The sequence below is a fragment of the Heterocephalus glaber genome, unplaced genomic scaffold, assembly GCF_053883595.1.
Source record: "Heterocephalus glaber isolate CG9 unplaced genomic scaffold, H.glaber_assembly_v1.0 deba00001504, whole genome shotgun sequence".
Classification (NCBI taxonomy): domain Eukaryota; kingdom Metazoa; phylum Chordata; class Mammalia; order Rodentia; family Bathyergidae; genus Heterocephalus; species Heterocephalus glaber.
In genome coordinates this window covers 56,458,324-56,471,868 of record NW_028258324.1, presented here as the reverse complement: position 1 = coordinate 56,471,868, position 13,545 = coordinate 56,458,324, and the positions used below count along the sequence as shown (strand labels likewise).

At 35.9% G+C, this 13,545-nt stretch overlaps 1 long non-coding RNA gene across 1 annotated transcript in view; it reads left to right on the top strand.

Annotated features, from left to right (window-relative positions):
* LOC147825361 (uncharacterized) overlaps nucleotides 1-9,720 on the top strand; it is a 360,721-nt gene extending 351,001 nt beyond the window's left edge. The window contains exons 3-4 of the long non-coding RNA XR_015440987.1: nucleotides 540-654; nucleotides 6,918-9,720. This is a non-coding gene — a long non-coding RNA (uncharacterized LOC147825361). The remainder of the gene's footprint in view (nucleotides 1-539; nucleotides 655-6,917) is intronic.
* Nucleotides 9,721-13,545: the final 3,825 nt, after the last annotated feature.

The following is a 13,545-nucleotide window of genomic DNA, read 5'->3' as shown; positions in this document are numbered from 1 at the left end:
GACCTAGTCAGCCTGTATTTGGACACAATTTTCCACTGATGCCTCACAAACTGAGAAATCAGTAAGAAGAATAGATAGGAGCTCATGGTGCAATAGCACCAGTCTACCTGGAAACTTATGCTGTCTCCCTACCTTATTCGAGAAAAGATGCAGATTTTCTTCTACTGTCAAGATTTAAGTATCAAGATCTAGGACTCCCTCTGTTTTCTTGAATGTGGCATATAAAAAATGTGGCACATTTCCTTGATTTTATGCATAGATTAGAAATGATGAAGGCACCTGGGAGTGGGTAAAATGTTTGAGTCATATGGTAGGTGTGAATTTAACTTTAAAAGGAACTTCCAAACCATCTTTCAAAGTGGTTGTGTCATTTACACTTCCACTAGCAGAGTATGAGAGGTCCAGTTGCTCCATGTCTTCACCGTCATTTTACTCTGCACTTTTCATTTACATGTCTTTATGACTAGTGATACTGGACATCTTTTCATGTACTTATTTGCCGTCTATATATCTTCTTTTTCTTTTTCTTGGTACTGAAGATTGAACCTACGGGCTTTTGCTCTAAGGCATGTTGTAACAGAATGGAGCAGCTCAGTGCCACAGCCAAGTGTTAAGCTCAGAGGCACAGCTGAGTGTTGGAGCTCAGTGTTGCAGGTAAGTACCATAGCTTCGAAGGCACAGCAGAGCTTTAGAGCTCAGTGCTGCAGCTCTGGATCACAGCTCCAAGGGACAGCTGAGCTTTACAGCTCAGTATAGCAACTTTGGCTTGCAGCTCTTGCAATTTGAAGACTCGAGAATCCAATGGTCACTCAAAGAGGTGGAGACAAACCTTTATTACACCAGTGGGCTCAAACGAGTTCATACTTGGAGTCTGAGTGATTTACCAGAAATGAGAGCCTCCTTATATAGAACCTTCAGGGTAGGCAAGCATGTTCACTGAAGCAGAGGGGCAGAGTTAAAGAATGTTCCTGAAGGGTCTCACAGTTCAGTCACAGAACATTTTGATACATTGGGCTGGAATGGGCAACACAAACAGTTACATTTCTGGAAGGAAACATTTTGTGGAAGAAAAAACATGGAAGCAAGGCAAGGGAAAGGCAAGGGTTGATCTCATTGTGTATTATTGCTCTGTCAGGCATACCTCCAACCATTAATTGGTCTCCCTAAATTGCTTAGTTGCTCAGGCTGGGCTTAAACTTGCAATCTGCCCTACCCTTCCAGAGTGTTAGAATTATAGGTGTGGCATCACCATTCTTAGTTTAAATGTCATTTTTGATGAAGTGGGTTGTCTGTCTTTTCATTATGAGTTTAAGACTTCTTTTTTTGAATAAGTCTTTTGTCAGCAACTTCTCATTATCACACTAGAATAATGTGTAGGAGTTTGTATTACAGAATCAAATATAAATGGTGAGATCAAACAACCTTATCTTGTTCCTGAACTTAGGAATTATTCTTCCACTACTAAGATGATGCCCTTTATGAGGTTGTAGAAGTTTTCTTATATTTATTTTGAACAAGAGTGGTTTTTTAAAACTACTTTATTATTTTAAAGAAGACAAAATTCCTTTGGCGCCATAGGAGAGAATGCAACTGTGACATTTAATTTTCCTTACAGATAAAGAACTCCCATGCACAGAAGTAGAAGTTAGGGTTTGTTTTGTAGTTAAACTCTACTAATTGCAATGAAATCAAATTTTGCTTCAAGAGGAATAGCAATTGTTAGTATATGTGCATATATTCTCTTTCATATACCTCTGAAGAAAAAGAATGATTACAAGAGTATTTTCCAGGGAACACCAATGAGAGTCAGAAAATTCAAGCAATAGCCACTAAACTGCAATGTGTAATAAATATTTTCCATTCTTAGCATGTGGTATCTCCACATATAACAGAAGGAAAACTACATAGAACAGAAAGAAAAATATGCAATTTTGTAACAATACAGATAGGGGTATATCACTTGGTATCTGGATATGGTCAATAAGTAACTCTACTTCCTGTAGCCTGAAGGCATTTTCATAATGATTACCCCAAATAACCATGTAGAAAAGACACATATTTGGAGTCTTGATCAATACAACATTGTGAAAACAAGATAGTCCAAAGGGATGATTCTTAAAGAGCATCTAACTCAGTAGTTTTGGTATGTTAGTGTTCTTAGCTTCCAACAGACAAGGGGGTCCACAACAATATGCTTTCCCATTATAGTTAAATGAAGATTTCAGTGTATAATATATTTATAATTATTTACTGGGTCTCAGACTCAAAGACACAGGTTCTAGAACAATGGGTACAGCATTCCTGGTTGCTATAGCCTATGGCCCAATGAAATCAGGAAAGAAAATATTCCTTATAGAACCTACTACCCTGGATTGGGGCCTGGTTTACATTAAAAATGTTTATTTTAAAAATTTGTTTCCTAAGTTTCTTACATGAGGGAACACTAATCATCTAAAAAGGACAGAGGATATTTTGCAACTTCAAAGTAATCTCTAATAAAATTCTCCAATATTTTACATTTTTTTATTTTAGTTTAATTTTTTTTGCTATTCTATGCCTGATGTTTTGCATTACATGATCATAACACTTCAAATTTTATTGAATTGATATTCTTTTCTTTTTGTACAATATATATTTTATCTCTTCCCATACACCTAATCAAGTGGTACTCATCCATCAAGACCCTACTCAAGCAGTAATTATTGGATTAGTTTTCCCTGACCTCTCCAGACAGAGTTCATGGTTCATTCTTCTGGTTTTATTTTACCATGTATCTTATTTTATTATTGCAACTGTACTGACCACTCACTTAAATAACTATTTTTCTTCCTGGATTATTAACAGACTTCTGTCATGTTCATTTTTTTTTTGGCATAATGGGGATAGAGTTTTTCCTGTCTACTACTTCTCATTTTCCTTCTTCTGATTCACTACAAATTTTCCTGATTTCATAGGACCATTCTTTCACCTATACCTGCAGGAGCTATGAATAGTGATTAAGGGCATCTTTTGAAAATTATCTTTAATGCAATTGCAGGGATTGACAGTAAAGAGAAATAAAGTCAGCAATCTAGAAATTGATGACCATAGCCTGAATCTGTGTTAGTCTGGTCAATCAACTAACCAGCATGTATTTATCATGTGTCTACTATATATTTGGCACTACAGTGGGCATCTCAGCATTATAGCAATAGGTAATCTCTGCCTGAAATTGCTCACTCCCTAGTTTGCCACTTTTGCCCATATGAAGAACTTGAGATATAGCAAGAATATTTTAAAAATAAGTGAAATAATCTTTTAGCCCAAAATCTATAACAAGAATAAACAATGCACAATATGATTTGGTTTTAGGAATTTTTCTCATACTTCTGGCTGGGTGATACTATATTTCTTCTAGTAGACTATTATTTTGTTGGTATAATATTTTGGTTCCTGAAAAAATTCAAATAACTTTGGAATGAAAAACATCGAGCTAATTATGCCTTGTTGGTAATGAAATACCTAGAAGTAAGTTTTTACAAAGACAAAAGATGACAGCAAGAGAGAGTATAGAGGAAGGTATGAGCAGTTAGGTAAAAATTGAAGAGTTGCATGCTGAGAAAATGAATGATTGCACAGGGCTTAGGTCTAGTAACTTAGTAATTATTGTTTTAGAGGACCAAAGTTAAGATACATTATTGTGTAAGAATAGAATGTTAGGGCTGGGGATTTAGCTCAGTGATTTCACCTCCTGCTGTGCAAGCACAAGGACCTGAGTTCGATCCCCAGTACTCCCCCCCAAAAAAGAATAGGATGTTAAAATTTAGCTATTTCTAATAACTTTCAGAAACTTCTACATAATATAAAAGTAAATATATCTAGAATAAAAAAATGAAAAGATTATTTATGATAAAATCATTATGTCAGAGATAACTAAATAGTTAGTGATAGGCATAGTTTAGTAAATTATGGTATTGGTGAACATTGGACTATTACAAATAATGTTCTAGAGCAACATGTAATTTCTCAAGGTGTATGGCAGGAAAAAATATGCATGATATAATGAGATACAATTTCTAATTATAAAATAATATCTAATATGTGATCCTAGATTTGTGAAAAAATGCATAAATAAGGGTTCAACCATGTCTCTGTGGTGGTTCTGTGTGAGGAAAACTATCAACACTTTTTATAAGGAAATAAAAATATTTTTGCTTAATTATATTCTTAGGTATGTTTTAAATTGCAGTTTAAAAATCATTATGAACTAAAAGAATTCCAGGCAAATTATAAAATTCTAATGCATTTTATCTCATTACATTGGATTATCAATTATATGGGCACATGAAGAGAATTATAAGTATATCCATCCTCACTAAAAGCCCCAGTGATGATTCTGCAAAGAAAAGAAATGCTAGTGTTGGACAAAGGATCACTGTTTGCAAAAGCCTGATTGATTGTACAACTACAGCAAACAAACAAACTCAGAACATCTACAAAATTTTAAAAATATTTAAAGTGAAGTAAGGTTTTCCAGATGAGTAAACTTTAAGAAGGGAAAGAAAAAAATATGAGTAAAGAAAGAGAAAATGGAAACAATTTTTTGCAAATAGGGAGGGGTGGAGGGCTAGAAGGGAGGGAAGGGAGGTGGGGAAAAAACAAGAACCAAGAGATATCATGTAAAGGTGCAAATTCCCAATGATGAATGTGATCATATTGGATACCTAAAATGTACCAATTAACTTAATGAATAAAAAAAATCTTTTCTATTTATGTAAAGAAATACCACTGATAAGGATGAAAATTAAGAAATATCTATCACAGAAACTATACAGAAATGGTACCAACAGCGAAAATGGATGATACACAAAATTGAGAAAGATTCAACATGCAAGTAAAATTACATGTCCCATGCATGCTTTCAATTCTAAGTCTAGGGAAATTAGTCAGCTTAGTCATGCCACTAGTACAAGCCCTAAAAAATTAACTGTAATTTTTTTTTAAAAAGATTACATAGATTACATGAGGACATGTATTCATTATGACATTAAGTCAAATTGTAATGCAGTTCACTAAGCCTCTCTTATTGTCTTATTTCTTCCTCCTCCTTGAACTCTGAAGGTGAGAATTTTGGGAGGTTGTTGTATTTTCTTCTGTATTAGTTTAAGGAAACAGTCAAATAGAGATGAAAATCTCCTCACATAGCTCTTGCATTTTTATTTCTTTATTAAACTTACTGAGTGTCAATGGGATTATAAAGCACAAGAAAGTCTAACTTTTCTACTAACTTTTAAAATACCTGCTGCAAGCAGAATCAAAATTAACAAAAGAAACAACTTAAATTCAAAGATCTCTGTGGTGCATTAACACTAGGAGGAAGGTAAATGCCACATGCAAATATCAAATGACATTTACAAAGCACATACCTTGTCTAATTCTTCTGTGAGCTAATATGGTAATTACAGATTTACACTTTCCAACAAAATCACCATTGAGAATACTGCTGCCAGGGAAATTTCAACCACAGCGGGAAAGCCACAAAGAATTACTGAAGCTGTCACCTACTCAGATACAGCTTCTCTCCTTTTTATAGAATTAAGCCATCCACATGGATTGATTCCAGGGAAGAAAATGGATGGAAGATAAAAACAATCTATTTGGTAATGCTATTTGGTATGCTGAGGATTTTTTCTTGAAGATTAGAAGTATTACTTTTCTGTAAATATATAGTAAGTAGCAAAATGTATAGGAACACATTAGGTGGTAAAATAATGTTTGTTATTTAATATGTTGAATAGGTGCTTGTGTGTACCAAAATGGGAAACCAGTCCAGGCATCTGAATTCTATAGATATTTAAGAATATACATAAACAATTTGTGGTATTCTACTCTTGCTCATGATTTGTCTTAGACTAATGGCTTTTTGTATATAACCAGTAAATGATAACATGTTGAAAATCAGAAATTCCAAATTTTATTACTCTTTAAATACATAAAATATCTTCATAAAAATATCTTTACAGAGATTTGATTTAATTTTTCCTTGATTTCTTGCTCACCTGCATGACTATGGCTATATGAATGGCTATATGTAAAAGTGTCCCCAGATGTATAAAACTCTAAACACATTAACTATTATTTTGTTTCATGTATACTGTAGATTCTAAGTTCTCATCTCATCTTAAAGTTTAGGAGTAGAAAAATAATGTTTATCTCAATTGTCATGCTACAGTTTTAAGGAAAGCTATGTACTTATTAGGAGAAATGTGTCTTGATAGCAAGGAAGGTTTGAGGAACAAAATAAAATGAATTGCTCATTTGTGGGCATTCCATGGCCCTCTCCTGTTTCTACACTTCTGCAAGTATGATACTAAGTACTCTTTGTCTTATATTACCTTTACAAGAATATTTTTACCACAAATGGCTTAGAAAATAAAGATTATGTCTCTTTCCAGAACAAAAACAGGCACTATATTGGCCCCTAGTTACAGAATTGGAGTTGCTTGAGCTCAGAGTTCTCTTATAGTGCAACCCATTGTGTGTGTAGCTATCACTTGGCCTTCTTTACTCTGCCTTGTGACATCTGAAACTGAAAGAATCTATGCAAGAAAACATGGCCACTGCTGTTACTATGAGTAATAAAGTCCTTTGTCTCTGACCCAAGAGTCTCATACATCTTCCAACATCCATGGCAATGTGGCAACCTAATTATTAACTTGTGAGTAGGTTAAATCTCAGACCCTTCACAGTTCTAAACATTTACAACTAGCAAAAGCTCAATAAACCTATAGTTTTTGTATGATTCATTCTCCTAGATTCTGTCGCTCTCAATTGTAATTATTTCTTATTTTTGTCCTTTAGAAAGTGAAAGTCTAGTGTTTCTCATCATCTCAGAATTTACAGAAGATCATAAGTGTTTTGTCTGCATCTTTCTACAGATTTTGAAGAACAAAGTACTTTCCAAAGAAGCCTGGAGGCCTTTGCAAGAAGCTGATAGAGAGGATCTGAGAGTGGTATCAGGCAGGAAATAGGGGCATTCTATGGAAGCTCTAGCTTATTGCTGCAAAAATTGGGGTGAGAATCAATAGGAAGCAAAAAAGATGGCTGATATTCATAAGAATGGAAAAATACTAGAAACTATGAATTCAGATGGAGTCAGTCATCATAGCAAATAAAACACAAGGCGGGGTGCATCAAAGGACAAAATCAGTGGTGTACAAAAAGGTAACCACAGGATGGGAAATCATACTTGCAAATAATGTATTTGGCAAGAGGTTAATATCTAGAATATGTAAGAACACCTACAACTGAACAACATAAAAGCAACCGGATAAAAATGGAAAAAAAAGAACAAAGACTTGAATAAACATTTCTAATAGAATAACTATGTAATATGTAATAAATGTTATATGTTAATAGCATATTTCTTAATTTTAAAAAGATAGGAAATTCTCACCATACTTCAATATAAGTGAATCTTGAGGATATTATTCAATATATTATTCAATATAGGTGAATCTTGAGGATATTAATATTCTAGTCACAAAAAGATTAATACTATATAATTCCTCTTGTATGACGTAAGTAGAAAAGTAAAATTTATAGAGACAGAATGTGGACTGATAGTTTCTGGGGTCTTGGAGGATAGAAGAATGCAAATTTATTGCTTAATAGGTATAGAGTTTTAGTTTTGCAAGATGAAAATTAAAGGTGCATAATAATAATAATTAATACTACTAAACTTGATACTTGAAATGATTAAGAAGATAGATTTATGTTGTATATATTAATCACAGTTTTTTAAAAAGCAGAAGTCAGAGAATAATGGAATTTAGGTTGTTAAAGTAAAGTGCAGCTTGGGAGTTTATAATCCTGAGTCCAAAGTTAATACCCTTACAAGTCTGTGAGGCTCATCGTGCCACATCTTATCACAGTGGGCTCAGAAGCAATATTCTGGACTTGCCTCATACAAAAGTTACAGCCTGGGAGTCAAACAAGCACAGTTTCAAAGTATCATAAACAGTTTGAGATTAGTAGCATCTCAAATATAAGGTTATTACTCCCTTTCTATAAACTTGAAAACAATTTTTAGTTTAACAAATACATAGATTCATTCCCCCATGAACATTATAGGTTAGGTAGAAGTCCCTTGGTAACTGTGGGGAAAAGGCTTTGGGTACTTACTGTTTAGATCTAAGGTGTCCCCCAAAACTCATACTCACAGGCAGGGCTTTTAGACAGTGATTGGATTAGTGACTCATCCACTAATAAATTCCATGGCTGAGTGTGCTGTTAGGAGGTGGGGCCTGGTAAAGGTGGGTCACTGGCATGACCTGGAGGAAGTGTACCTCCCTCCCCAGCTCCTCCCTTTTTTCTCTGCTTCCTGGCTGCCATCTTTCCTTTACCTGGCCTTTCTACCATGTGGCTCCACATTGGAGTTGGCAGACCATGGACTGAAAATTCTGACATTGTGAGACAAAATAAACCTCTCCTCCTTTAAGTTGCTCATGTTAAATATTGTGTCTCGAGGTGAGACGTGACTAAGACACCTCCCCAGTACCCATTCATCCTTTCTGACTGAGAAATAAAGCCTCTCAATTTAACTAGAATCATAGCTAGGTAAAATGGTGACATTTCCCAGTCTCTTTTGCAACTAGGATATACCACATGTGTAAATGCAGGCCAATAAGATGTAGATAAAAATGTTGTATGGCAGCATCTGAGAAATGGCCTTCAAGGCTAGCTGGCATATGTGCTGTCATTTCTTCTGTTTCCCCTCCTCACTAATAGAAACTCAGAAGTGATGATGAGCACTCTAGCACACATGTTGGGCCACAAGAATGAAGACCACCCTCTAGGGACAACAGAAAATGCTGGAAGGAATTTGTTTCTCCAACTTAATGGTCTTTTCATATATATGTTGTCTACCTCTGGACTTTTTTATATAAAAAGAATAAGCCGCTATTAATCTGAATTTTTTGTTAGTTAATGCTAAAACTACCACTTATAGGTTATCATCCTTATGGAGCTTCCTGTTGAACTTTCCCACCTGCATCTCAAGATAATGCTGTGACCAGTTTTGTGTATAATCTTTCCACACTTGCCCTACAGATTGACAAGCACCACAGAAAATATGTAGTAGTACTATTTGAAGTTTCGTTTTCATCAAAATGTCATTACAGTTTTATATTGTACATATTGGTGTGCTAACAACTTGCTGAATCTTAGGTTAAGTATACTTTGAAGCATATGCTTTCTGATGTAAAAATATGGTATTCAGCCTGAGTTCAACTCAGAATGTTCCTTCAGTGACAGTTAAACACAACAGGAGACATGACTGCTACAATAATAATTGTAATAATGATAACCTTACAAACCAATGTCTGGGGGAATGATGGCTTCTACTTTACATGACTGTAGAAAAGTGATTTTATTACTTTTCTCTCCTAGATTTGCTAAGGGTATCTTATCATATTGGCTTAATGAGAAAGTTGAATTTGCCCTCTATAAGTAGAAAACAAGTCATTACAGGGAGGCATGTTGTATAACAAGTGCATTGTATTTTATTTTTAATTTTCAAATGGACTTGGAAATAGCTAATTTAATCCCTTTTGTTGTACAGTAAAGCTAACCATCCTGGTATTTTTCTTTTCCCTCAGTGTGTCTCATTGGAATTTCTACAGAATTCCAGAATAATAAAAATTCAGAGTACTGGACTACCCCAGGGCTTTACACATTCAAGTTCTCAGTACCTTTTTGAATTGATTAAAGAATGAATGAATGAATGAATGACCATTTAATCCAGTAAAGTAGTATATGTATGTCCAGTTTAGGAAAGGCATTTCCTTCTCATAAATTGTCCAAAGTCCACCCTATCATTTCTAAATTCAGCCTTTCTCTATAGAAGAAAGGTGTGTTTCTGTCCTTTCCCTTGTTTTTAGAAGAATATCAAACTATACTAAAGTCAAATGATCATGCTTTCTCAAAAAGGATACATCTGGTTAATTGACCTTGGCTTTCTCCCCATGGGGAGTTTCTGTCATATTCAAGGGATATCAATCACCTCAACTCTATGAATTGCTCAATCCAGGTATTAACAGAAGATTCTCATTGACAATTTGTCTCTTGTATTGGAAAGAAATATAGAGCTTCTCTATTAATGAATGGAGTTATTCAACACACATAAAACCTTGGGGCTTATGTGCATTTCGGTTGCCTAAAGGTGGCTCTGACATGCCCAATTCTACTTTTCTTTCAATATCTAGATCAACTTGAACATTATTTCTGGCTGACTACCCTACTCAGACCCCTTCTTTTTTGTCTTTCAGGGTAAAGGGACAGTTACAGCATGCATTAACGTTGTTGTGTACTGGATACTTTTCCACCCAATCCTCCTCCTTACAGAAGCAGCCAAGGATCCTATTACAGTAGCAGTAATCTCTACTAGGCAAAGCATTAGTGCTTCTGGCCATCATGTCATTTATGGAGCTTTACTGACTGAAGGAGAACCTCAATTCCAATGGCTTTACAGATATAAACTGGAGCAAGATTTTTAACTCCCTTAAGCTACTGATTCCCAATTTGTAAAATGGGGATATAATAGATTGCCAAAAAAATTAAAGGAGAAACTGCACATAAAGCAAATAATACTGTGTTTACCACACAGGCCTCCTCTGATGATTGTATTATTATAATGATCTCTGTTACATAGAATAAAAATTGAGGCTCAGACAGATTAATTACTTTGACCATGATTGCAGCCCAGTAAGAGGTGGAGCCACAAATCAAATGCATGTTTGCCTGAAACAAGAATCGAGGGCTATGCTGAAATCCACTAGTGCTACACTGCTTCAGTGAGAATTAAAAGCGATTTGCTGTCATTGTTGGCCCCTACCCAGAATGTAATGAGACCTCAGACTAAAGTCTGCCTGACCCTCTGTTGGAGGTGATAGGAAACTGCCAGGAAGGCACGCACTTTGTCGTGTTGACTGTGGGATTGGAAAAAGGTCTTCTGACACTGCATCTAAGGGAGAAGACAACATGGGAGCGGCTTCATGCCGAAACATTTTCATAGTCTCATGAGTTTGCAATATTTCAAATCTATTCCCAATCTTACCCCTTTTCCCTCCCATCAAACATTCTCTATCTGGTCTCCTCCTGCCCCAGTGTCTTGGCAACTTGGAACGGCTCTGCTTCCTCAAGAACATGATGCCAAGAGGAGCTATTCCTCTGGTCAGCCATGTAGCAGAGTCACTTATGACTCTGAAAAACTGCAACCCGTTCTGGGTTGTTGGGCACTCAGAATATATGCTCATGCCCACATCTTCCTGGCTCCAGAGCTCCAAGGTTACCTAAGCCATTATATTATTTCTAGGAAGATGTGAGTAGGAGCACAAAGCAGGTTCATATAATGCTGATTAGAGTGTGAGCCTGCCCACAGCGGAAATGTTTCCTTTCTTTTATTGGGATTCGACTTGTGCTTATCAGCTTTCCCTGGACATAGCTTCTCTTCCTCTTAGCTCCCCTTCTCCGTCACCTCTTCCTCTGCAACTGAGCCTCCCTGGAGTAAAGCTAAGAAGTGACAGTTCAACGGGTCAAACTCAGACTTTCATAGCTTAATCTGAGTGCACTGGGCAGAGATCTGCAAACTGAATGCATATTCAAAATGATCCATTGAGACATTGAAAGAAATTAGTAGAATATCTATATTTTAATTTATTTAAAAATTTAGATCCATTTTAAGAAATCTTAATGTATCATGTTATAGTAATGTATATGTAACTTATAAATACATACATGAATATTGGATAGTGCTACTTTTTAATAGATAATGATGCATAAGTTTAAAAAGATTCAGGGACTGTTCTATATTGGTGCTGTGTTAGTCAGCTTTCTATTATTGTAACAAAATACCTGAGAGAATCAACTTGTAAAGAAGGACAGGTTTATTTTGGATCACAGTATTGGAAGTTTCCATCCATGACTTGGAGAACCGATTGCTCTTAGGTGTCTGGTTGTTGGGATGGGGACAGCACACTGTGGAAGAACATGGCAGAGCAAAACCATTTGCTCCTTGGCTGAGAAACAAAAGAAAGAGAATGGGTGGCGGTTCACTATCTCTTCCAAGGGCACACTCCCAAATTAACAGAAGATCTGTAACTAGGCCCTGTCTGTTAAAGTTTTCACCACCTCCCAATAGCTCCAAGCCAGAGACCAAACCTTTAGTATGTGCACCTTCATGGAATATTTAGGATCCAAATCTTAGGAAAGCCGCATGAACACTAATGTGCATGTAAATCACTTTGTGGTTTTGTTAAATGCAAATTCAGATTCAATGAATCTGGTGCAGCTAAGATTTTTGCAATTTTATCAAACTCCAAAGTGATATCCTTGTTTTGATCTGGGGATCACACTTTTAATAGCAAGGCTATCTATACTACATCTTCTTCTCAACCTTGTGTTATGGGACCATGTAGAACTACAGGCATGTGCCACCATGCCCAGCTCAAAAGTGTGTTTTATTGAAGAAAACCTGTAGTATACTTGCATTTTATTATAACTAATAAAATTGATGTAAAATCAGGTTAAGAGTTATATTATTTTAAATCTGTCACTGTGACAAATTATTCAGTTTTTAACACTTATTCAGGGTAATATTCTAGATTGAAGAAAATAACAATAGCAAAGTAAGGGATATGTTAGTGTTTGAGTTCCCAAAAGCAAACATTTCAGAGACCCCTCTTTCCTCTTATTTTCCGCCCCAGCCTCTTTCTGCATTGTGTATCCAGCTTAGCAAGGCATTTCCATTCCATGAATTGTCCAAAGTCCACCCTGTCACTTCTAAATTCAGCCTGTCTCTCTCTGGGACTGAGCACTAAGAGAGGTAATGGTTCTATTCCTGTGTATCTGTAACAGCTTCCTTCCAGCTAGTTCTAGGGAGTGAATAGGGCTGGAGGCATTTGACATAATTGACACGTAGTCTTGGTTATAGGTGTTGCAAGGCAGCTGAAGGGCATGTCAATTACCTTTCAGCTGCTGCAGTGCTGGGAGGAGGAGAGCCCAGTGGGTGCTGTGCACACTGAATAGTTGGGATTATGAATGCCCAAACTTCGTGTGTGTGGCGGCGGGGGGGGTGGGGGGGTTGATCTCAGAATCACTGCAGAATGTAGGAGACGCAAGTGCCCTGTTTTGGAAGCAGTGGTAGCCTCTTACAAAAAGGCTTTCTTATTTGGTTACTTTTTATTTTTAAAACTTCTTGCTATGTTATTTTGCAAAGAAACAATGTGCTGCTTTGCACTAACTGTTTCTTTCTTGGGCAAGAAGGAAATTCATTCCACTGAAGCAAAAATGGCATAGTTGTGAATGGTCCTGTTTTGTAGCTGGAGGTATTTTAGGAATCCAAAAATGGTTTAAAGAACAAAAACAATGACTTTTTTTTAGCACGTTGGTACTCTAAAAACCCAATGTTTATGTATTTCCTATAGGTTATATGAAAAAATTAAAAATTAAATGTTTTGGGGAGTGTTAAATTCATGGCAAACATATAGAAGTAAATATTTTCACAAA